This window comes from Porites lutea, chromosome 1 (genome assembly GCF_958299795.1).
Source record: "Porites lutea chromosome 1, jaPorLute2.1, whole genome shotgun sequence".
Classification (NCBI taxonomy): domain Eukaryota; kingdom Metazoa; phylum Cnidaria; class Anthozoa; order Scleractinia; family Poritidae; genus Porites; species Porites lutea.
This window is the reverse complement of record NC_133201.1, coordinates 23,338,798-23,362,797: the sequence shown is the minus strand read 5'-3', so window position 1 is coordinate 23,362,797 and position 24,000 is coordinate 23,338,798. Positions and strand designations below refer to the sequence as shown.

The following is a 24,000-nucleotide window of genomic DNA, read 5'->3' as shown; positions in this document are numbered from 1 at the left end:
AGGGAAAAAAAAGAACTCCCTAACAAAAGGGAAGAAGGACCGCCTGATCACAGGATGGGCCATGGACTATTTCTTTTTTATGGACCTTCCCTTCGGAGGTATTTGACTGTTTCAAAGTTGTGGCTTTAAGTCCTGTCAATAGTGGTTTGCTAATCAAGAATACATGTCCTGTCATTGAAATACACATTAGAGATTAGGAAAAGTTTAAGGGTCTTTTTCTTACATGTATATTGGGCCCTAAATATGAAAGAACTATTCATGGAAATTATATCTTTGTCAAAACTGAAAGGGATACTTCTTTCAGGCAGGTCATAGTTATTGGAGACCTTCCAGCTCAGTTCCATTATTCAGAGAATTCTGAAATCATGAAAACCAGTGTGCGGTATCAGCGTACAAAGAAAGTAGTGTCCGTGTGGAAAAGGGCAGCCAAAAAACTGAAATGTTTCCAGTCTGTATTTCTCTGGAAAACTACATAATATGTTTTGGAACACCATCTGGTAAAAACGTATCTTTGTTTTTGGATCATGTGGCTATTCCATTTGAACCTTGCAACTTCTCTATGAACTGCTGGGATCATGACATATGCTAAAAGCAGTCTCCAAGCAAACATGACTTTTACATAATGTCAAATAAAAATTACCTATCTTCCCTCTCTTGAGAAAACAAAAAGGAACACACTGTCTTTTCACAATATTTAATAATGCCCAGACACATGACATACATGTGTATTTATGAAACTGCTCTCTGTTATAATGAAATTAGCGTGTTTAAAATGTTATTTTTAGTTAAATTATGGTTCACTTGTTAACAAGGGTGATACTAACTACATACCTTCTTACATCTTATCAGATCAAAATTGACCATATTATTGTCTTATTTTTATACATCATCAAATTATTTACTTTATAGTCTCCCCCGCAGCTGTTTTTGTCTTGTTATGCAATGCTTACAACCTTGGAAGACCATGTGATATCCATCCTAAACTGAGATACAATTGATTATTTACCACCGTTCCAACCCCTTGATTTTTGTACATAGGGCAGCACTTCACTTCCAATATGGAACCACATGTATTATAGTTTGTACGATAATTTATCTTTTCATTTTAATTGACTTTGACGAATATTAGTAATAATTATATTTTGAAAACAAAATGGCAGAAAAATAAAACAAAATGAAAAGAAAAGGAAAAAATAGTAAAAAGAAAGAAAAAAAGGAAATAAATGGTCGATTTACACAGAAATTGTCAAGGCAAGGGTTTTTATGCAATGGCAGTCCTAGGCCACCATACAGTCCTAGTCCAGAACCATTGAGTCCCAGTTCAAAAAACAAGAAGTCCAAAATTGAAAATTCTTGGACCTTTATGTAACCAGACAGTTAAATAACCAGACAGTTAATCTGAAGACAGACTCCAAAACTCTGTATTACAGTATACTGAAATTAAAGCACAACAAAGGCTAACTGAAATATGCATCGTTAAACAACAGCCATAATAACTGCCACAGTAATTACACAAACAGCGTATTTCTACAAAAACTTATGTTCAGATCGATCAATTTTTGATCTGTCTTTGCGCCCTATGGGATGCATGCCATGAATTATTTTGCGTCTTTGGGGATTTTTGTGTTTCAGGGATACAGCATGCAGGGGTAACGAAATCACTGAATTGGGTTTGTTTCCCATGATGGAACATGATATGGGTGAACTTTTTTGTTGCCTAGCACGTGACTACACAATATGAATGTGTCTTCATAAACACCTGGCTTTGCAAGAATTTCACAAATTTCTGTTGGAGCTTTGTCCTTATTAATACCAGTATTTATAAAGTGATTGAAATGGATAAATGAATTTCTTGCTCCATCAGCATCAATTAGACTTTCTTCTTTAGATGCATCAGCATGCCTCTCAAGGAGTCTTTCTAGCCTCTCAGGACCATGTTTTCAAATTCCAGTTGGTGTGTCAGGTAATTTTGCAGTGTTGTGAATGGTCTGTAAAAATTCTTTAAGTAATTGCATATCTTTTTCAGGAATTGTCTCTTCCCCTTGAACAATCATGTTGTCTGTAACATTGTCCTTGTTTCTATTGAAACGATTTTTCTGTTCCAGATTGAAGTCTTCCACTTTGGCTCCTTTGTGTTCAATATAATTATTTTGTTTCCATATAGGAAAGTAGTTCTTCTGAATGCTCACCAGGATTTTCTTTCATGTCTTTAATCATTGACACAGTTGCTTCTAGCATTGTATTTGATCAACATCACTCATGTCTGTCTGAAAGACTTTGCTACATTTACTAATAACACCAAGTACATCAAGAAGGAAGCAAGTGGTTGTAATAGAAACAAAACATTTTATTTTTTAAATCATACCCCTTGCTTTTGCTGCCCCATCTTTGTTGCTAGATGCTGCTTCATTCTCAGAGACAATATTAACAGTGTCCATGCAGAATAAATGGCTTCCACAGCTTCATGTGTTGACAGCCACCGTACCTGTGTAGGCTTCTTGAAGTGTTTTACCTTTTGATTCATCAGGTTCTTCAATTGAGTTCAATTGGTCTTCATATTGATCCTTTTCCCTGAGGTGATAGCCAACTTCTTCTGTCTTTTTTCTTAAAATTTCCCTGGCCCGTTCATCCTCTCACTGCACAGTTACCTTTATGGGACTACCAAGCCGCCTTGAACCAGTGAAGTTTGTATTGCAGCAAATTCACATGAAATGAAGTTAGGCGCACATTGTTTTCAAAAATTTTGTGTTAATTTGATGTAAATCTAACTTTTGCAAAATTCACATTAATTTCGTGTAATGTAAATTTTCTTTGCATCGCCAATGTGCATCGTTAATTTCCTATAATAAGTTAATGTGAAAAAATTTGAATAGAATCAAAAGGGTGCCTGATGCCTTAATTATTAAATAAAAAATGCAATGCTCAAAAGGGCTGGATTTTTGAGTCTGCCAGTCCAGCATGGCAGACTAAAGCAGAGCGTCCGTGCACATAGGCACTTGTCTGAGGTGATCAGAGCCATCTGTCTGCGGCCTATAAAACTCAGTGATTACAAGAATGAATTCTGTCATTTCTTATGTGACACTTTTGTATCAAATACACATGCTGTTCTTCTCCAGGGCTACAGGAAGAGCGAATGGTTCATTTGACTGACTTAAGGAGACCAATTTACTAACATAGTATTTCTGCTGTCTGCATGGTTTGCGGTCATTGATTTTATCTTCCTTATTATGACCTCTGCTATACAGTTACTGCAATATAATCTAATACGTTTGCAGATGTTTATGCATATAGATTGTTGTTCTTTCAACATGTGTTGCCTTGCAATTATTTCTAAGGTGAAGCTTTTAACCATTTTTGTGTTAAGCATTTTAGTTAAGTGTCTAGTTTACAAATATTGGCCAGTAGTAGTACAAAGTCATTAAGCCATATATTGCAATTAATGAATTAAATAATGTATGTGATGTAGCATAATGATATAATAAAATATTGATGTAAGTGACACACTACATACTCGCTGAAAACAGATGAGTGTATGTGCACAAAAAGTGTGACGCATTTTTTAACACACATACACCATGCTAAATGTCAGTCTTCATGGGTAATCTCATTAGCTGCACATGTACGGGAAATCACTCTCAAAATCGCTTGTTCTGCTCTTGTTTGAATTTTTATTACTGAAAAATGTGTTGGTAGGCAACACACTACTTTTACGTATTGCATACAGCTAAAATTGGCTCTGCATGCACAAGATCTTGTTGAGTCCTGCCATACTCTGCAGACTGGTTTGGGGGCTCAGTAAAACTGGAGAATAACAGTTGTTTGCTAACCAAAGGAACAACTGAATTTAATTTCCCGAGTCTTTATGAATTTTTGTTCTGGCTACAGCAGGTTTGGTATAAACACTGTTAAAAATCTCAGTCAGAAGACCCCCTGGCCTTCTTAAATTATGGGGGGGAACACTGCGAAAGCCTCGTTGTCTGACCTTTGGATTTTTGAAAGGTTTTGATAAAGGTCTTAAATCTTTGTTATGAAATCCTGAGATTTCTCAAGAGTGTTGCCTCTTTGGCTCAGTATGGTGATATTAATTTTAATGCCAGATTCTTAGCCTTGATTTCTTGTCTGATCCTGGGAAAGAATTTGTTTTTTCCATAATTTGCCCAAATCATAGTAGAGTGCAATGCTGAAACAAACATGCGACCAGACTCAACTTCATGTTGCCATCATTATGCTAGTTACACTGATCATTTTAATTCAATTGTCATGGGTTCTTTATCAGTATGCATCGTAATGAGATATTCATCTTAGTGTATCAAGGCCAGAACAAACTCTTTGATCTTTTGGTAACAGCCATATGTTGGAGAAAAACACCTACTGTATGTTGCATATGTTGTTCAAAAGTTTTGAAGATGTGATTTTGGATAAAAGAGATTCACTTTGGTCCTGTCTTGTTACAACTGCAAAGTGGTATCTTCCTAAAACTGAGAATCCCTTTATTTCTCTAAAGTGGATAATTTGTTCTTTTACATCCTGATATTGAACAGTACATGTATGTGAGTTCTTCAATTTGCTTCTAGCCGTGCTTGTGCAACTGAAGGTAGACCCATTTACAACTGCTCTCTGGTACAGTACAGGCTGCGGGCATTGCAGCATTACACACGTGTTTTCTGCGTGGAAATCCTCCATATTGCACACCAATTCCACCAGAAAAACGTGAAACACACATGTAAAAAAATCCACGCAAGAATACACGAGAAAATACATGCAACTTTGCGTGCAAAATTTACACGCAGATTGTTCTAATTTGCGTGTATTCAGTTTACTTGAGTTCTTACAGCATAGTGTCTGCATGGTGGCCGAACGAGTGCGGTTGTATGTACTTGTGCGGGTGGCTTTGTTAGTATAAATCAAACTTTCGAAACAGGTTCAAATGTTAGTATTTTATGTTAGTATTTTATGAGCATTGTTTTTAAATATTACATGTACTTCGTTTGAATCTTCATTTGTAGATTTCGCAAAAATGACATGATTCAATTTCACTATGTAAACATTTCTTCTCTTAAGGTTATTTGTACGGAAAAGTGTTGAATTTCAACTTATGTAGGAATCTGTTTGTTTTGCTTCTTTTTGAAAAACAAACTGGATGAATATTCTAAATCCTCATCTTTTTTGCTGTCATCGTCATTTGAAGGCTGACTTCGTTTTCTTTTCTCTTGTCTACGTCCCTTTTCTGTTTTTTCCCTCCTAGTAGGTCTGGCAATTGCAGAAGGCAAGGATAGGGTTTCATCCATTTCATCACTGCTATCCTCGAGGGGGCCAAATGAAGTACCATCTCCACTACCTGAGGAAGACATGGAGGAATTTGGACTTGGTGTGGCGATGGCTGACTTATAGATGTTCCTGCCTCCATTACATACTTAGGATTCACAGAATCTCTTGTTCCCCAAATTTGATCTAATTCATCAAACTTGGGAAATGATTTGATGTTTTTGCTGCCCTCCCCTGTCATTTTGCTCTTGTCCTTTACGTTCTTGTATTTTTTGCTGAGATTGTTTATTTTATCACGGCAACTCTTGGCTGACTTTTTGCAATGTATATTGAGAACTTCTTTAGACTCTTCCGCCAGTCTGGCTTCTATTTTCTCCCACATGGAGTCCAGGTTTCTTCCTTTATCTCTGTTCTTATATTCCTTCTCCATAGATTGAAATGAGAAGCTTCACTTCTCCTTCTACCCATCGATTGTGTGACTGCTCGGCGCTTTTCGGCTTTGGGTCACTTGTCTGAATTGAATTACGAAACCATTGCAGAATGGTGGAACTCTAAAATGAAAAGAACATTCAGTTTTCTTAAAAAGCATGCCAACCAGAATCCATATGCATTTGTTTTCAGACAACAGAGAGAAAAAATATGGCTACACGGAATAAAAAACACTTGAATTGAATGATTTACTTCTAAATTTATGCTCGACTCAGAAATGAAACACGAACGTTGGCGTATGATTCCTTGAAATCCAGAATTACTGTGGACTTACCTCGAATGAAAACAAAAATTGTCTGACTGCTGTGACATCTCTACTGTACTGTTTGTTGCAAAAAAAGGAGAAGAATACTCTGGCGGTGCTAAAAATACATGTATAAGTTTTCAGCAACATGAAACTCAGGGAACGCATCTCAAATAATGCGACAAGCTGTCAACTGAATAAACAAAGTTTAGAAATATCAGCATCAAACCACATCATTTTTTGAAAGTTTACTATAGTAAACTTTGCTTTCATCCTACCGCCGTTGCCACCGCAACAGACTAGATCTGTGTTTACATAGTAAAATGAGAAAAGCCGATCACATTAGAAAACGTGTTTACAGTAGTAAACTCAACTTTACTATGGTCAAAAAAGCCCAAGTGTGACCACAGCCAATAATGATGCAGCCAGATACAACACTGTTGGAAATTGTGGCATTTCTTAGCTATTTGGTATTTGATGAGCTTCATTATCTTAAGAAACCATGAAGAAACCTTGAACCTTCGAGTCTTCCCTCTAAGCAATGTTTGGTGAGTTGATATTCATAGTACTGTAACAATTTGTTTATTTTGCAACAGATGTCGGAAGGAAAGACAAAGGAAAGTGAATCTATAGTTCAAGGATCGACTCAGCTGTGCACGGCTGTTTGCCTTTTCATTAATGTACAGCAATACCTAGTTTCACGCAAAAATAGTCTTAGTTTAGGATTAGAACAGTAGATTGTTGACACGGTTACACTGAAGCATTCAAAATGTCTCGTGCGTTAAACGTGCCTATGTTGTAAAAAGTGATCAAAGCATTGCCCAGTTACCGTGATCTTTTCTGAAGGCAGGAAGAAACAGTTTTCCTTTTTTTATGATCTGTGCCCCTGCAAGATAAAAATCACACGTTAGAAAATTTCATGACATGCGTAAGTGCTGTTAAACATCAATAAATAAAGATCAATTGATAAGTACACTGATATCTTAAGGGATATAAGTCACTTGTATGTGTAGGATCAAACACAAATTCAGAACAACAAATTTAATTTACCATGTCTCAACCGTGTGGCATTCATAGATGACAATCAAAGAAATGTTATATTCTGAATGGGGTTCCGGTGCTTTCAGGATCTCTGTAAACTTCTTGCATAAGCAGTCTTCAGCTGAAGTGAACATCATTTGAAACTTTCCTTTTGAGATATCTTTCAAACAATCGTCACTACTTGGTTTTGAGTGAACCAATGTTATCCCAAGGCCATTCATTTCTGTTGTCTGCTCTTCCACAATACCGTTGAGATTAAGTGGAGAAATAATGAGGATGCTTACGTTTGCAAATGTTTGTGCTATGCCGAACACTTGATAAATTAAACTTTTCCCTGATCTGGTTGGAAGTATCACAGGTACATCTTTCCCTTCCAACAGGGCTTCACTGCTTGAGTCTGTTGCTTTTTCAGGGATGTTATGAGACGCATTTTTTCCCGACTTACCTGAAGTTTGTCAGACATTGACAGAAATTGTGATTTTGTTGAGTGTTGATAGTGGCCTGTGCTTTTTTGGCAGATGTTGACAGACTGCTATGGAAGAGCTAACCAGAGTAAAAGATTGTGAGAGCAACACATAAAGTCAAAAGATTGGGCTTTTTCTGCGGTCTCTCATTTTTCTCTCCCCTGCCACTTCTCGCATTTCTCACGTGATGCGATTTTCACATGTGCTTGCATTTCCCTCGCTCTGCTATCCCTGAGGGAAAATGAGGAACTTCTCATAGTCTACTTCAAGGCACACTTGACATTTTAGATATGGTGTTACTAACAGATATTTTATTTTGGACTATAATTGTGTAAATTGCAACAAAACATTAATAATTGATTGACTTACATCCTACCCCTTGTTTATTGTTTTTTTATAATATATAAATGATAAATTTATTTTCACAAAAATAAGACTTATAAATATGATGTAAATTTTTCAAATAATATCATAAAACAAGTATTAGAGCCTCTAATGTAAAAGGCTTCTCAATACAAGATATAAATCCCAACAAAAGCAATACATACAGAAACACAAATGTATGCACAGTCGAAATCAGCATTATGATATTCACCATGGCAGTCTCCTATCATGAAATGATCTGGTAGGTGCTCACTGGCACATTCAACTTCTAAATGCTCAACTGTATAGCTGCCCTGCAGTTACAAAATTGATGAAATGCCCTAAATTCAACATTTTTAGTATCTTCTCTGATGGAACTGGTACGATCAGCCATGATATCTAGCCCTGAAAAGTACCAGAATCTTGTAGTAAAGGCATGACTACAACAAATTTATTTCCATTCTTTAGAGCAGCTGGCATCAAAACACTTGACTGACAAATAGTCCACAGTTTTTCATCTCAGTACTCGAGGTGTGCCAATTTGCTAATTTTGTCTTGTTCCCTGTTAAGGCTATGATCATTACTCCCCATCATTTTATATGAGAGTCTGCCCTCTCTCAGGGAATTCAAATCAGCACCACTTAGCTAAGAAATTGAAAGAAGACCCTTGTTAGGTGGCTTTGCTCAACAAACATAACTGCTCCCACCAGCTTGTCTAGCCTCACCTTTTCTGAATGGAATTTGTCCACTACTTTCTTCCTTTCAGGAAGTTACATACCAGTGTAAAAATGACCAATAAATTTATTATTTACTCCTTTAATTTTTTTAAAACACAGCTTCAGTGCAGTTTCTCCAAGTGGAACTTTGTTCATTCCATTGTAAAAGAAAATTTAGTGTCAGGACATCTCGAGATGCCTTATTAGAATGTGAATGACAGACTACACTTTTACCCTTAACATCTAATCACCTTGAAAACGAGAAAATAAGGCCTATGGTTCACGTTTTTGCAAATTCCATGACAATACAACAAAAAGTTAGACTTAGATTCACAGGCTCAGAGAAGTGGAGTTGTGTAAACAATTTCCATCTCCTCTTCCTTGAACTGCAGTGTTAAATCCAGGTTCATTGCCGATATCTGCCGATATCTGGAACCACGTTAGTTCCAAGGACGTTGTTTGCTAATGTAGCTTAATGTACAGTTTCAGCATTCATGGTTTTAAATTTCCAATTAATCTTCTGGCTGAAACTTTTTCTCCTACCCTTACAACTTGTGCAATTACTATTATTGAATTGCATCTGCTGCTGTTATTTTCCTGGCAAATGAAAGGCACATGGTATTGACGTGTACTCTGAATCCCTTTTTTTCTGATGAGGCCACTGGAACAATAATTATGGCAACTAGTTTACATGGCGGTTGGAGTATTGAACAGAAGGGATGAAAATGAAAATTTTGTTAATTTACATGCAAACAGCACTCTACAAAATTTTGTCTTGTGCTAAATCTAAGGCTGTTTTGTATTTATTCCAACATTACATTGCATTACTCTTAATGGATGTTTTTTGACCAGCTTGCACTAAGACCTTTGCTTGTGTGGTGGCTGAGTTTATGTCCACAGAAGAAGCAGTGTTCAGTGTCAGCTTCCTTGGTCAGGCCAAGAGTAATGTTGGGGATCTGTACAAATGGAAGCAGAAGAAAAGAAGAAGAAACTCTATTCACCTAGGTTAGAGACATTATAACCTTTTACCTAGTAGTTTTCATAAGTTCTGCAAATCTTAAAAAACAACAATACAATACAATACCGTTTATGGTGTCATATGCTTATCTATAAAAGAGTTATTATTGCAGACGCCTTTGAAAAGCTGTGACAATGACAAACCAGCTAGTTTACAGGTATTCCACTTAAAAAATTTGAATAAAATACAATAAAATAGGAAAATTTATCATTAATAGTGGTACATTGTTGCTGTACATGACTTTAAATACAGGTGTTACAATTTTAATGAGTCTTTGGTTTTGAGTGTCGAGAGGCCTAGTTGCTGTAATAGTTCTTCATATTATTGTGCTTGTCTCTAAATACAAATCTGATGACTCGCTTGTGTATTTTCTCTAACTTGTTAGTGGCGCCTTTGCTGCAAAAGTGCAACATTTTGGAACAATAGTTAAAGTGTGCAACAATGAAAGATAAATACAAATCACGTCTAATTTCAAAAGGCAACATTTTTTTCATGTGCCTGAGTACCGCTATCTGTGTGACACTTTTCTGGAAACCTCAGACACTTGATTTTCAAACTATAACTGGTTGTTGATATTGACACCAAGCATGTACAATTGAGATGTTATGGGAATGATGGATTTTACACACCTAAAATTCGGTTTGTTTTGTATTTTACTCCTGACATTGGCTTGGTGTTTTTAATCGTTTTTTTTTAGACCATTCAGATTGTACCATTTTACTACCAACGCAAGATCTGAGTTGATCGCCCTTTCCACCTCAGTACACTCGCTATGGGCATAGAAGATCTGTAAATCGTCAGTATAGTTGGAAAGATTGCACTGTTTCACAATTTAAAACAGATCATTTTTATAAAAATATTAACTACTAGAGGGCGGACGATTGAACTATTCTTGTGATGTCACTCCAGCTAAAATATTGGCCCCCTACTTTTACTCTTTGTTGATGGTGAAAAAAGTAGTTTTCGATAATAGTTCTGGCTTTGTTGTCAGCAACATATTGTCAAAATTTACGAATTGTGAGCTCATGACGTAGATAGACAGTCGAAAGCTTTTTTAAGTCCATGGAAACAAGGCCGAGTATTTGTCAATTGTCCAGTTCCTTACACCACTGTTCTGTTAGACTCAGTAGGGTGGTGTCACAACCATGTTGCTTATGGTTGGTGAAAACATTCTTGTGAAAGATCTTGTGAAATCGAGGGCTGACTGGACTGTGAATGAGTGTCTCGAAAACTTAAGATAGCGAGGGAAGTATTGTCAGAGGCCTGTAGTTTTCTTTTGTCCAGGTACACTCCTTTTTGTGGACTGGGGTTATTTCACCTTTTTGCCACATTTGAGGAATTTTACTTGTGTCGAGGATGAAATTAAATCCTGTGCAGAAAAAACAGCATAAGATTTCAGCTGACTCTTCAGGGCGCCTGAAGATCATGGCCAACAGCCTTATTAATTTTCATTTTGCTTATGACTTCTCTAACTTCTGTGGGTTTAGTGTAGCTGAGTGATGTGCACCCACTTCTTGTATCACTAGGAATGCACATGAAGTCGATCATGAGATCGGTATTTTTAATCACATTAGTTTGTTCTGTGCTGGTGATGTTACTAAAAAATTCATTGAGTGTTTCCGCCACCTCTCTCTGATCTCTAATTATCTTGTCATTGTCTTTGAGAATAATATGATTATTGTTCTTCTGCTTGCACGTATAGATAAAAGGTCGAATAGTGCTCCAAAACTTCCTTTGATCAGTGAATTTTTCTTTGCAGAGTTTTGTAAAATCTTCCTGCACAGCTCTTCTTCTGATGCTCACAACTTTATTTCTCATGATAATAGTCTTTATTCCCCTCACTGAGTTTTACAAGAGTGCACTGGTCCGCGTGTAGCTGGAGCTAGTCTTGACAGGCCAGTCAATTTATGTGTAGGAAATGTTTAATTTTATTCTTTGATGTACATGTTTGTTTATATACATGATTTTACAATGAAGAAAGATTATAATAGAAAAAGTTGGTATCAGTTCATTCTCTTGTTACTGAGGATTTTAGGTTACCTCAAAACAAGGCATTGTACTTGCTGAACTTGTCCTGAAGGGTTTTTTGAACGTTGTGTGGGAATCTATGTCTCTATACGAGTGACCTAATTTGTTCCATAAACGGCAAGCACTTGAGGAAAACATCCCAAGTCCTGAGTTTCTTTTACAGAGAGGTGTCAGAACGTTGTTATGGGTTGCAGATGTGATGAAACCATGTGAGGAACGGACTTCCTTGAAATAGGATGTGAAATATTCAGGACATGATCTTGACTCACTTTGAGTAGCATGAGAAGTTTTCTTACATGTATGATGTCATCTATTGGCAACCTAATTTATTAGAACACTTTACAGCTGTTGTTTATGGTAGCATCCAGAATTAATCTCGCGCATGGTTTCTGTAATCTAAAGAGCCTTTACAGGTGTTCCAAAGAGCAGTTTCCCCATACAGTACAACAGTACTCTAGAATTGGCTTTACGAGGGCATTATAAATCATCTTCCTACATTCAATGGATAAGTGGGTTCTTGCTCTCTCAAAGAGGCATATTCTAGAGTTCAGTTTTTATGTAAGCCAAAAATCTTGTATTTATTGGTGCATGGATCCCCCAAAGCCTTAAATTCAACTTTAATTGGTATAGGTGGGTTAATTTGCTCTGGCGTATAAATGGATGACGGGGATTGTCGATGCACTGTGCACCTATCTTCTAATGTCGCAAAACAAATGCATGTTTTTCTCAAAGCACTTTATTCCAAAACCACTTTACATCGTACTCGTCTAGCAGAGTCGTATTTTTTGGTGGAGTGGCTGCAATGCTGAATTTGAGCAGATGTGCCATGTTAATTTTCATACCACAGTAAAACGACAAACTGCAATTCTGGAGCTGAGCATCTCTCTTTACCATGTACAAGTACAAAGAAGCAACTTCATTCTCAGGAAGCAGGAATGAGAGTGTTGTGTGATCGGTGATATGCTAATAGGGAGGGATGTGGTCATGCGAAAAATAACCTGATATCAAGATACTGTTTCTAACACAGCATTTGCTGGGAGGGAGCATAAAGTAACAAAAAACAAAGTAACTGCAGTCAAATAATCATGGCACAGCTGAGAAAGTTTTATAAGATCTTCTGCAGTGAGATGATAGATTGAAAAGATTGGAGCACAGTCCCTGGGGTTTCTCCTCACTTTTGTCATACTTTTCACAGTGCATTTGTCCTTTGGCCACAGTAGCTTTTCTCATCTTTCACGATGAGCTATCATATTTAGATAAAACTGTAATTTGGCACATTTAAAATTAGTAGAAAACATTCCATAAGTGCAGGACCTCTGTTTTCTACCTACCCTCCATTTGCCTCAGCAACAACTATGAGGGTTTCTAGCTGTCTTTTTTGTGGGCACTTCCCATGGTAAAACGCCTCCACTGATAGACTGAGTGGAACTCATTTTTCTTATCGTGGATGTATCTTGTGTTACTTGGAATGTTCAATAGTTCTCTGTGATGGAGCTGCTTGTGATTCAGCTAAATTTTCGCATATCTTACTTCTCTGTAAGAAAGAAAATAAGTAAAGAAAATAAATAGTGTTAAGTGTCAGAGATAATTTTTGCGCTTTACTTTGATTTGATTATGTAGTTGATTTTTAATTTTTCTTTCTTTGACTAGTTTAGTTTTTACAACAACAGGCCTAGTTATTGTGCTAGTCGTTTAAAAAGAAAAAAGGACATAAATTTCCACTTTTAAGTTAAAATTTCTTAGCTTAATAAGATTAGTTTGTAGTTTTACCAGAAGTGACAAATATGTTACTGCTGTTTTTTTCAAAAATGCCCTTATGAAATGAAATTTGAGACTTCTGACTTGCCTAGTTGCTAAAGCTGTTACACTGTGCTTTAAAGGTTTTATTAATGTAGGTTACAGTATGAAGGTGTTAGCAGTGAAGTTTATTTATGAAAAGTGTAAACACTTAGTAGCTTCAGTATTTTGCACAAATGTTTGGCAAATTTAATATTCCCTAAGTAGGGGAACAGTGCGGTGGTCATTGGTGTGATTTTGATGCTGGGTTGAGTGAATTTCTTAGGAAACACAGTGTTGGATATCTGTGTATATTCATGTTTGTACAGAGGCCTTCTTCATGCTTTATAATGTGATAACTAATGGATTTGTTGCTTGCATCAACAATACCATTTGCTCAAGAGACTTTATCTTCTAGTTTAACTGTTCTTCTGGTTAACTTGTTTATGTGGCTGTTGTCTTTGAATTGTGTCCTTTTGAAGGTGAACTTATTTTGGAACTAGGCTGAAATCACGTCAAGTTTACCTTTTTTTAGCTTGTGCTGAAAAAGGCCAATGAAGCTTAGAATTATGTTGCTTTTTAAAGAAAATTGATAGTTCATCCTTTTATTGAGCTTTACAAAGAAAGGCACCTTAACACCAAACATCAGACTTAAAGTCTTTGGGAGTTTTTTTCAAGTTTGCCACACTGTACAAGTACAATAAGTGCAGGAAAAAATACTTGACTGAACGAAGTAAAGATTTTAGCGGAGCACCATGGGTAATAAAATTTGGTAAACTATCCATCTGAGAAAATTTGGTTATAACGTAGCGTACGCCCGCCCGCCCACCCGTACACACGCTTCATGTAAGCCGATGTCAAATGTCACAATAGATCTTGCACAACTTGACTAGCCTCTTAGTTCTGTAAGCTATCCGTATGAGTACGATTAGATTGACAGCTGTCAAAATTAGGCATCCGCTGACAATTATCACATGACTATCTCGCGGGCTCAGGTGAAAGACAAGTCGTTTTGCCCCTACATATAAGCTTATATAATATGTCGCACTTCCCAATTCAAGATACTCACACTCGTAGTCTGTTAATTCGAATATTCGCCATTCTTAATTGACAGCTGTCAAACTAGAGTATACGCTGACCATCATCACCTGAGTGTATCGCGGGCTCATTTGTCTATTGAGGTCACGTACTGTTTAAAGTTTTGCGCTGATATTTTATTTGATCACGGGCTCAATTCGAAGTCCTATAGCTTAGAAAATCGATCCATCTTAGAAAATTCGGCAATCACGTGACCGTACACCGACCACCCGACCTTCCGTCAGTCCGCACCACAGGTATACCAATGTTTAATCTCACACTTTCTAGCTAGTTTGGGAGCCTCCAACCTGATATTGTACATCCATGTTTTGATTAATTGACAGCTGTCAAAATATTGTTTCTGCTGACCAGTATCGCCTGACCCTAGCGCAGGCTCAGGTATCGACCCACTGAGTTCGAGTGTTTTTTAACGTATCCGCTGACAGGTTGCTACTTTTCAATTATCGCAGGCTCAAGTTCAATTTTTTTAAAAAGCATATGAAATAAGTCGAGTTCATGAGCCGCACTTTTAAAATGTTGATTTCGAACTGACCTCGGACGCGAAAATTCAACCAGCTTTTACATTTACATGCGGGGAAGGCAATCACTTTTGACTTTTCTCACTGTCACGCGTTGATCACGCTCTACGTCTAATTTTTATGTTCTGATTGGTCAAAATTTGACAGGTGAGTTCATGCGGAAAATTTATGCAGCGTCTGGAGACTTGCTTACTGATAGCTGGAGCTTAGAGAGTTTTGTGTCATCTTGTGATGTTTTAAACTGGCTTTTTCTACTTGGTGCACAAAATGAAATACAGCTGCTATCAAGATTGTTCTGTAATTCGTGACTGGTTTGTTTATTGCGCTTTTTGTTGACAAATGCACCGCTTGTCAAAGTCATTGGAAATCCGATTTTGGATGGCATCGGTTTCAAAAATGAGCTTACTCACTTGCCCTTGCTTGAAGCGTAAGAGGGTTGAAAATTCTGGAACACTTGATGACCTTCAGAAGCAGCATCTCGACTGGTAAGCCTGAGAAATTGTTGTCTTTGATGTGTTTTTTTTTTTCGGTTTCCTGAAGTCGAGCGTATGGTTTATGCGGCTTAAGTTTATACACGAGCAATGATCTAACCTACAATAGTATCAGGTTTAAAAAGCCTTTAGACATTTTTTGACCGCAAATTCAAAGAAAATGTTCTGAAGATTATTTAGTTATGATTTTGGCTGTAAACAGAAAGCTCTGAGCGATTTTCTTGCCGTGAGTTCATCTTGAAAAAGAGCGAACACAGGGAAGCCGGCTTAAAACATAAATAAGCTTATGCTTACGTACCTGACTGATGATTTTCAAAGACACTTTACTCTCAATACTTGTCTTCGTGAATGAAAATTATTTTCTCTGTACATGTTTCACCGAATTATATTTATTTTATTGATTGTTAGTAGTCCCTCTCGCAATTTTTATCGCTGCACCGCTGCTGTGCATGTAGGCTTTAAACGGAAAACGGAAAAAAAAAACGGCACCTATTACTTAAAACCAAAGAAGTATTTGACATCGAACTCATCATGCAATGCTCCTCTCCACAAACGTGAAAATTATATTTTTATTACCTACACATAAAAACGATTCCACGATTCAGTGTTGATAGGATATGCAATAAAACGACAAAAAATGTAACTAACTTTACGAGACTTTTTTAATATTGCAGAAACTGGGAAATAATGTCGAAAAATACGGCCTACTTGATGACAAAATTGATATTTAGATGTCTATTGAATAAAAGGGCAAGAAATCTTAATACAAAAATTAAACAGTAAAACTGAGAAAACACTTATCTAATGGTTATAACAAGATAGATAATGTTAATGAAATTTGAAAATGCTTTACAACAAGAAATGCGCACTAAATCCACTTATGTAAGTCGATTAAAAAAAGCCACCAAAGAAAATGTTTTACATAACGTTTCCTTTTTTTAAACTCTGTACTAGTGTCCTTCGTTTTCCTCGGTGCTTGGTGTTAATTTTTCCTTTCACTTGTTCCCATTGTTCTTTAAAGACTGGCGAATCAAACTTGTGCTGCAGAGTTGACATAATCAGGTGCATTTTATAGCAGTCTAGCTGTTGAAATCCTCTTACTTCTCTCCTGTGTTGCCTTTAGCTAGTTCTGCTTCGCTGAACAGAATGTTGGCGCAGGCAAAAGCATACGTTGTCCACTGAAAGAAAGCTTTGGCTCTGGAAAATTTGGTTCGATGGATTGCAGTGGAGCTCATGAGACGGGCTGGGACACATATGCTTACTGTGACTGGAAGGTGGCTGGATATGATGACACTTGCTGGTTAGCCTGAAAAGTGATGGGAGTAGCTGAAGGGCTGGCAAGGGTTGTGGCAAATCTTGTGATGCATTTTCATGAACAAACTCACTGGAGCTTTCTTCCTCAGTTCCAAGGGTACTCATCAGGGCATCACTGACAATACTTCCAAAGGACTCGTCGTCGCTTAACTCATGATTCAACGAGAAAATTGTGATTCATGAGCAAACAACAATGGGACATGTGAATGTCTTCTTTCTTATACGCAAGCACTATTTGTTGGTGATTCTTACTTCTTTAAAAGAACCCGAAACAATGTGGAAAGGCACGAAACTAACAAAGTAATATTGAGGTTACAGGTTTTAACAACTGTACTCAACTCACTGTGAAAATTAACTTCTAAAACTTAGCGCAATGTCATTATCTACATTGACGTGTTTAAACCAAAACAATGTGTTCAATGAAGGGCCTTCAAAAAGGGTGGTTGTATCATGATATTGGTTATAACTTTGTATTGTATTTGGTGGCTCCTAAAAGAGCCGTGTTATATTCAGGTGACTGAAGTCACTTTTCACTGCTGTCGTGGGGTTTGTCATGGTAACCCTTCGAGGTACAGTAGTTTCCTGTAATCAAGGTTGTAGTAAAACCATTGATGTCTTTTACTGTCAACGTTGTTGTTGACAATTTGTATTTGGTGGGCTCTTTTCTCGGCTGTAGCTTGGGATGAGGCCCAGGACTAAGCGAGAAGAATCAATCTTCAGAGGATTTCAGGATTGCACCCGTTGCCCTGGAAAACAGCAGAAGTTTGAATGTCTCCTTGTCACCCATTGGCTTCTTCTAGAATATTAGGCGAGTATCCTTAGGCCATGATAATCTAAGTGCCCTTAATGAGTGCACCCGTTGCCGTGGAAAAACAGCAGGAGTGTGAATGTCTTTTTGTCACCCATTGGCTTCTTCTAGAATATTAACCGAGTATCCTTAGGCCACGATAATCTAAGTGCCCTTAATGAGATACATATTCACCAATGGAACCATTGGAATGATATCATTTTCTATTGGTACCAATCGTACCATTGGTAACAATGGACCATTGGAATTACCCTGTACCCTGCCAGGCCACGTGAGAAAATCTAAATGACCTTAATGGGATGCATTTTTACCAATAGAACCATTGAAATGGCATCCTTTTTTATTGGTACCAATCGCACCATGAGTACCAATCGACCATCGGAATTGCCCTGTACCCAGTTAGGTCACACGGAAAATAATCTTAATCCCCGTCATGAGATGCATATTCACCAATAGAACCATTTGAACGACGTGCTTTTCTGTTGGTACCAATTGCATCATTGGTACCAATGGACCATTGGAATTGCCCCGTACCCAGCTAGATCACATGGAAAATAATCTAGGTCCCCTCAATGAGGTACATATTCACCAATAGAACCATTGGGATGGCGTGCTTTTCTATTGGTGCCAATCGCACCATTTGGCCATTGGAATTGCCCTGTACCCAGCTAGATCACATGGAAAATAATCTAAGTGCCTGTAATGATGTGCATATTCAGTAATAGAACCATTGGAATGATGTGCTTATCTATTGGTACCAATCGTACCATTGGTACCAATGGACACCCTTCTTATCACTACTAACACTAATGGAGTCTATTTGTGAGTTTTGGACAAACCTTTAGTGGAGGGGCCAAGTGTTTTGTCTGGTGCTATGGGAAAACTAAGATAAGAACAAAGGTCCAGGAATAAATTTACTTGATTTTGGCATAAGGCATGAGTTGGGGCAGTAATGAGAAAATCATCAAGCAAATGAATGATGTGGCCAATGCTCAGCTGTGAAGTGGCAATCCACTCCAAAGCTGTACTAAAGGTCTCAGAAGTTTTACAACTGCTAGAGCGCCCCATGGGCACATAGCAATCATAGAAATATGCCTCGTGCGATCTCATACCCAAAAGATTGTAGTATTGTGGACACACAGGAATAATCTGAAAAGCATTCTTTATGTCAGTCTTAGCCAAAAAACATCCTGGACCACAGGTCTAAATATGGTGAATAGCATCCTGAGTAGTGGCATAACATACACTACTATGGTCAGAGGAGATGCTATCATTCACAGAAAAACCTTTGGGGTTAGATAGATTGTGTATAAGACGAAAATCCCCTGGAGACTTCTTCGTCACAACTCCTTGGGGAGAAATGCAGAAAGGGTAAAAGGGATGAGCAATGAAAGGACAAGTCAAACAGTCAGCATCAAGTTCCTTTTTTATTTTGATATCCACAACATCAGGATTTTCCAAGGCCAAAATTAAATGTTTGGCATCTGATGACTCACGTAAACCATCGTATTGTATAGCAAAACCTTCGCTAAAACCTACAAACAGAAATTCAGCAATTGAAAGATCATAACCAGAAAGAAGGAATACCAACCTTTCCGCATTTATGGGTGTCGGCAAGCTAAGGCTTTGAGGGTTGGGACTTGGCAGGAAGGATTGTTTCCCAGTGTTTTTGCTTTAGGAACGAAAATTACATTGACTGACTTTTTGAGGGCCTTCGAATTTGTAACATAAATGCTTAAAAGCACAACCAGGGGCACACTGGACACCCCCATGAAATTTGAAACAAAAACCTTTAGGGGTACCTTGCTCATGAGATCTTAGACACCGTGGAAGTGTTTACGGCTTACTCGCAGTAGAATGTGGAGTGCGCATCCAAAGCTCCCAGTGGATATTACACCAACCAAAGGAGGAGGGGTGCGCTTGTCTCAAAAGACAAAAATTTTCATCGTAAAAGCGCCAGTTAAAACCACTTTCTGCCAAATCCTGGATTACCCCACAATACTTCATGAGAGCCAGGGCCTCATGAGGGTATCGTCTAGTGTATATCGCAAGAAAAATATGGAAGCAACCCAACCAGGTTTCAATGGTAAAAATTTTCCTTGGTTTGGCTACGGGCTCCAGATATAAAGAGGGCAACTGCTCAGCAGTTGTCCCAGCTAAGTTGGTATCGACTTTCATGCACTGTATTAGTCAGTAGGGTTCCCAACTCAAAATACTCATTGTTCCATATCTTGACCCTAAGCTTGTCAGATACTCTGGAATCTACTGGAGGGCTGGGCGATGAGAACAACTGAGAGGGGACTGCAGGATTAATTGGATGTATCTCACCTGACAAGGGGGGGCTGAGCAGCATCTAAAGGTCCTTGCACAATGGTAGCAGCTAGACCCCCACTGGAAACAGCATTGAGTACTGGGGCGTCTGTGGGTGTTCCAACGGGTACCTTCAGCAAACTTGTGGAAGCTGTGGCCAAGTGAGGGACCATGACCGGGGAAAGGGGCAGCATTGCTTACGACTGGTGGCAAGGAAGACCCACTATGGCTAGCCTCAGGGGGAGAAAAACTTTGGGTCACCTCTTGTACAATCCAAGACACCAATTGGTCCATGAGGTCAGGCGGTAATGGTGAGGAGCTGGGCTGTTGATCTGTCCACTGCTCAACACTAGTAAATAAATGGTATGAAAGGGTGCAAAACATCAATGTGTTTTTTCATTCAGTCTACTCTCAATCCTCTACTGATGTTAAACTGTTGGCCACAGATGTTGTTAATCCAAACTTGTTATTTGAAGTTACAACAACAGCTCCAGAGCTTGAAGGAATTCTAAGTAAGATCTACGTAAACAAGGCACCTGGTGTGGACAACTTACCAGCCCGTTTTTTACGTACTTGTGCAAAAGAGCTTTCTATTCCACTTACCCATTTGTTTAATTTATCCCTGAGAACCGGGAAAATGCCCACTTTATGGAAGTCAGCCAATATTGCCCCAATTCATAAGGGAGATAGCAGGGAGCTTGTTACCAACTACAGATCTATCTCGCTATTGCCAATCCCGGCCAAGTACTTAGAACGTATTGTTCATTCTGCTATCTATGATCATGTCTCACCATTTTTAATTGAGTGGCAACATGGTTTCATTAAAGGTATATCCTGTGAGACTCAACTGATTTTAACCCATCATCAATGGGCTACTGCCCGTGATAAAGGCAGACAAGTTGATGTAGTCTTTTTAGACTTTTCCAAAGCCTTTGACAAAGTGAACCATGCAGTTTTGTTGCAAAAGTTGTGCAACTTTGGGATCACTGGCTCATTATTACAATGGTGTGAAAGTTATTTAAGCAATCGCCAACAGAGAGTAGTGTTGGATGGTATATCCCCTTCCTGGTCTGATGTCTCATCTGGAGTTCCTCAGGGCTCTTTATTAGGGCCTTTATTTTTTGTTTTATTTATTCGTGACCTTCCCGAAGTAGTTATTCCTGACAGTACTATTGCTCTTTATGCTGATGACTGTAAATGTTCTCGAATCATTGGCACGGCTGGTGATCTTGAATTGTTTCAACAGGACCTGGATAGTCTGCATCAGTGGAGTGTTCGGAATTTCATGAACTTCAATGTCAAGAAATGCAAAATTATGAAAATTACTAAGAAGATTCAATCACTCACTTCTAGTTTTTTTCCTGGAAAACTCTGAACTGGAAGAGGTTAAAGAGTTTAAAGACTTGGGGATTATTACGAATCATCACTTATCATTGAACCCACATATAGATTACGTAGTATCCAAGGCTAACAGAATGCTTGGTCTGATTAAGAGAACTTGTAAAAGTCTGAATGACCCTAAGATCTTGCATACTCTTTACTGCTCATTGGTCCGCTCAAATTTGGAATATTGCTTAGTGGTGTGGTCCCCATATACAAAGAGAAATACTGATAAGCTGGAAAGAGTACAGAGAAGAGCGACTAAACTTATTTTAAAAAGTGATGATCCCTATGACATTCGTTTGAAGAAGTTAAACTTCATGTCATTGGAGAAGAGAAGATCACTGGCTGACGTGACTTTCTTATATAAAGTACTTAATGGCAACATTGATATTGACATCAGTAAAATAATAGATTTCCACTCAGAAGCTGACCGTTTCTCACTTAGGGCTAAGGACTCTTTAACTTTAAAGAAGAAATATGCCAGAACTAATGTCTTGAAGTATAGTTTTTTCCATAGAATTACTGACCAGTGGTATCAACTACCGTTAGACATTCGTGTATCTGATAATGTAAATATTTTTAAGGCTAGAGTTAGGAAATTTGTCAGTGATTTTTAAGTAGCTTTTATATTTCTGTATTTTCTGAAACTACTATTTTGTGTTTCTATGTATTTTTAGGTGATCTATTTTCATATGGGGTCTAGGACTCCTTTACAGTTCATCCTTTGGTTTTTTTTTTAATCCATAGATTGTAACAAATAAATAAGGGGATTTTCTACAATTTTCGTAAAGAGTTTATTACACAGCTCTGTCCGTCTTTGCTCTAACGTAACAAGGTTTGAACGTGACAGGGCATCTGAGTTGTGCACTTCGTAACCAAAAATAATCATTTTTATTATTATCCTCAGAGCACTTTTCTGTCACTTCAAAAGTTAAGCTTAGATATGGTGGGAGACTGAAATGAAAAACCTTGCAGCCATAGAGTAAACCAAACTGGATGCAAGCTACATAGAGAGAATTCCACTTAAGGTCTTCTTGAATATGAAAGGCTAACAAATTAACTACCTGTACTGTTTTAATGTTACAACCACCGATTTCAACAAGTTCTTGTTTTGTCAGAGAGCGTGCAAAAGCTATCCTTAGTTCCTTCCATTTACTGGGGTGGAGTTTAACTTGTTCTTAGCAGACAATGCAGACACCTCATCGAGGATTAACTGCGGACAACTAGTCCCTTTTTTCTCCTTTATGTCTTAGACAGTTGTATTGTCTATGTACTTGAAAAGACTGCTCAAAGTATCTGCAGCTAGATTTTTTAGCATAACGAGAAACAGCCAGGGGCCCAGTTTCGTTCCTGGTGGCACCCCTGCATGAACTGAATGCCATTCGGAGATGCAGTTGTTTCCTAGTTTGACTCTGCTGCCTGTTGGAGAGAAAAGCTGCAATCCAATTTATGATGTAAGGATTAATATCATATTACAAAAACTTTGCCATTGACGGGCTATGATGTATCAAGTGGAACGCTTTTCTGTAATTTAGAACAGATGTCCATAGACAGCCCCCAGTTCCATGGAGAGTGCGAACTTGTGGAACATGCTAAGGCATGCGTAGTAGAGGAACCTGAAATACATCCAAACTGGTCTGGGTGTAACCGTTTCAGAACAGCTGGCTTCACATGCTCTGGAACAACAAAATGTTCTGCGATTTTCAATAAAGTAGGGTAAGGGAATTAAATTAGGTCTAAGATCTTTCCTTATATCCTCTATGTTGTTAACTTTGGGAAGAGGAGTGATGTTAGTGCATTTCAAAATGCAGTTTAATAGACAAATAATTAAACAACTTACATGTACAATAATATTTCAGTTTCAAGTTAAGTAAAAATACGAAATTTTACACATCGACGCAATATTTTCCATTCACAACCATACGCTTTTGTCTATAATTAATTTCAAAATGTTTGCTAGTTATGACAGGTCATTACTGAACACAAATTTGTCCACAATTAATGAGGCAGCTTTTTTTTAATACTCTAATTGTTGCGCTCTGGATTGCTTGTCAATGTCTATAGGAAGTGGAAACTTGATTGGTTGTCTTCGTTTGTTTGTAAACCCCAGTACTGACGTTGCAGCAGCAATCACTCTTGACTTAAGGATGATGAGCAGCAGGTCAGGACTCCACATTTATAAGGGTGTGGTCGGAATACAATAAACACCCGCATATAAGAACCTAAAGATTTAAGAACCTACAGGCTGAAATTTGGCATTTTTTAATACTCATGTTTATAAGAACCTGTTTAGCCTGGCGAGGAAAAGAGGTTTTTATACAAAAGATCACTCCACTTTCGATTATCAAAATTCTGGATGTTAACTTTGTGTGAAACCTCTAATATGTTATTGTGTATATATTTAGCTTGGTAAGCATATGTTTGTTATTTAAACTAGTTCTAAACCATTATGTACGAGCAAGGTAATGTTTCTGTGAATGACTTTTCCACTGCAAACTTTGAAAAATTAAGAACCTACTAAGAACCTAATCAGCCTGCTTTGTCAAAAAGTACCTTGAAATATAAAAACCTGTTCAGCCCGATCTCCAAAATTCTAGGTTCTTATATGCAAATACCAGCACTAAAAGCTAGTTCAGAAACCTACTCGAAGGGCAATAAAGCTGGATAATCCCTA

The 24,000-nt window shown here is 37.8% G+C and overlaps 1 protein-coding gene and 1 pseudogene across 1 annotated transcript in view; both read left to right on the top strand.

Moving 5' to 3' along the window:
• Positions 1-24,000, top strand: part of LOC140936392 (uncharacterized) — a 529,859-nt gene that overhangs the window by 160,068 nt on the left and 345,791 nt on the right. The gene's annotated exons all lie outside the window — the stretch shown is intronic.
• Positions 21,229-21,943, top strand: LOC140950046 (uncharacterized; annotated as a pseudogene).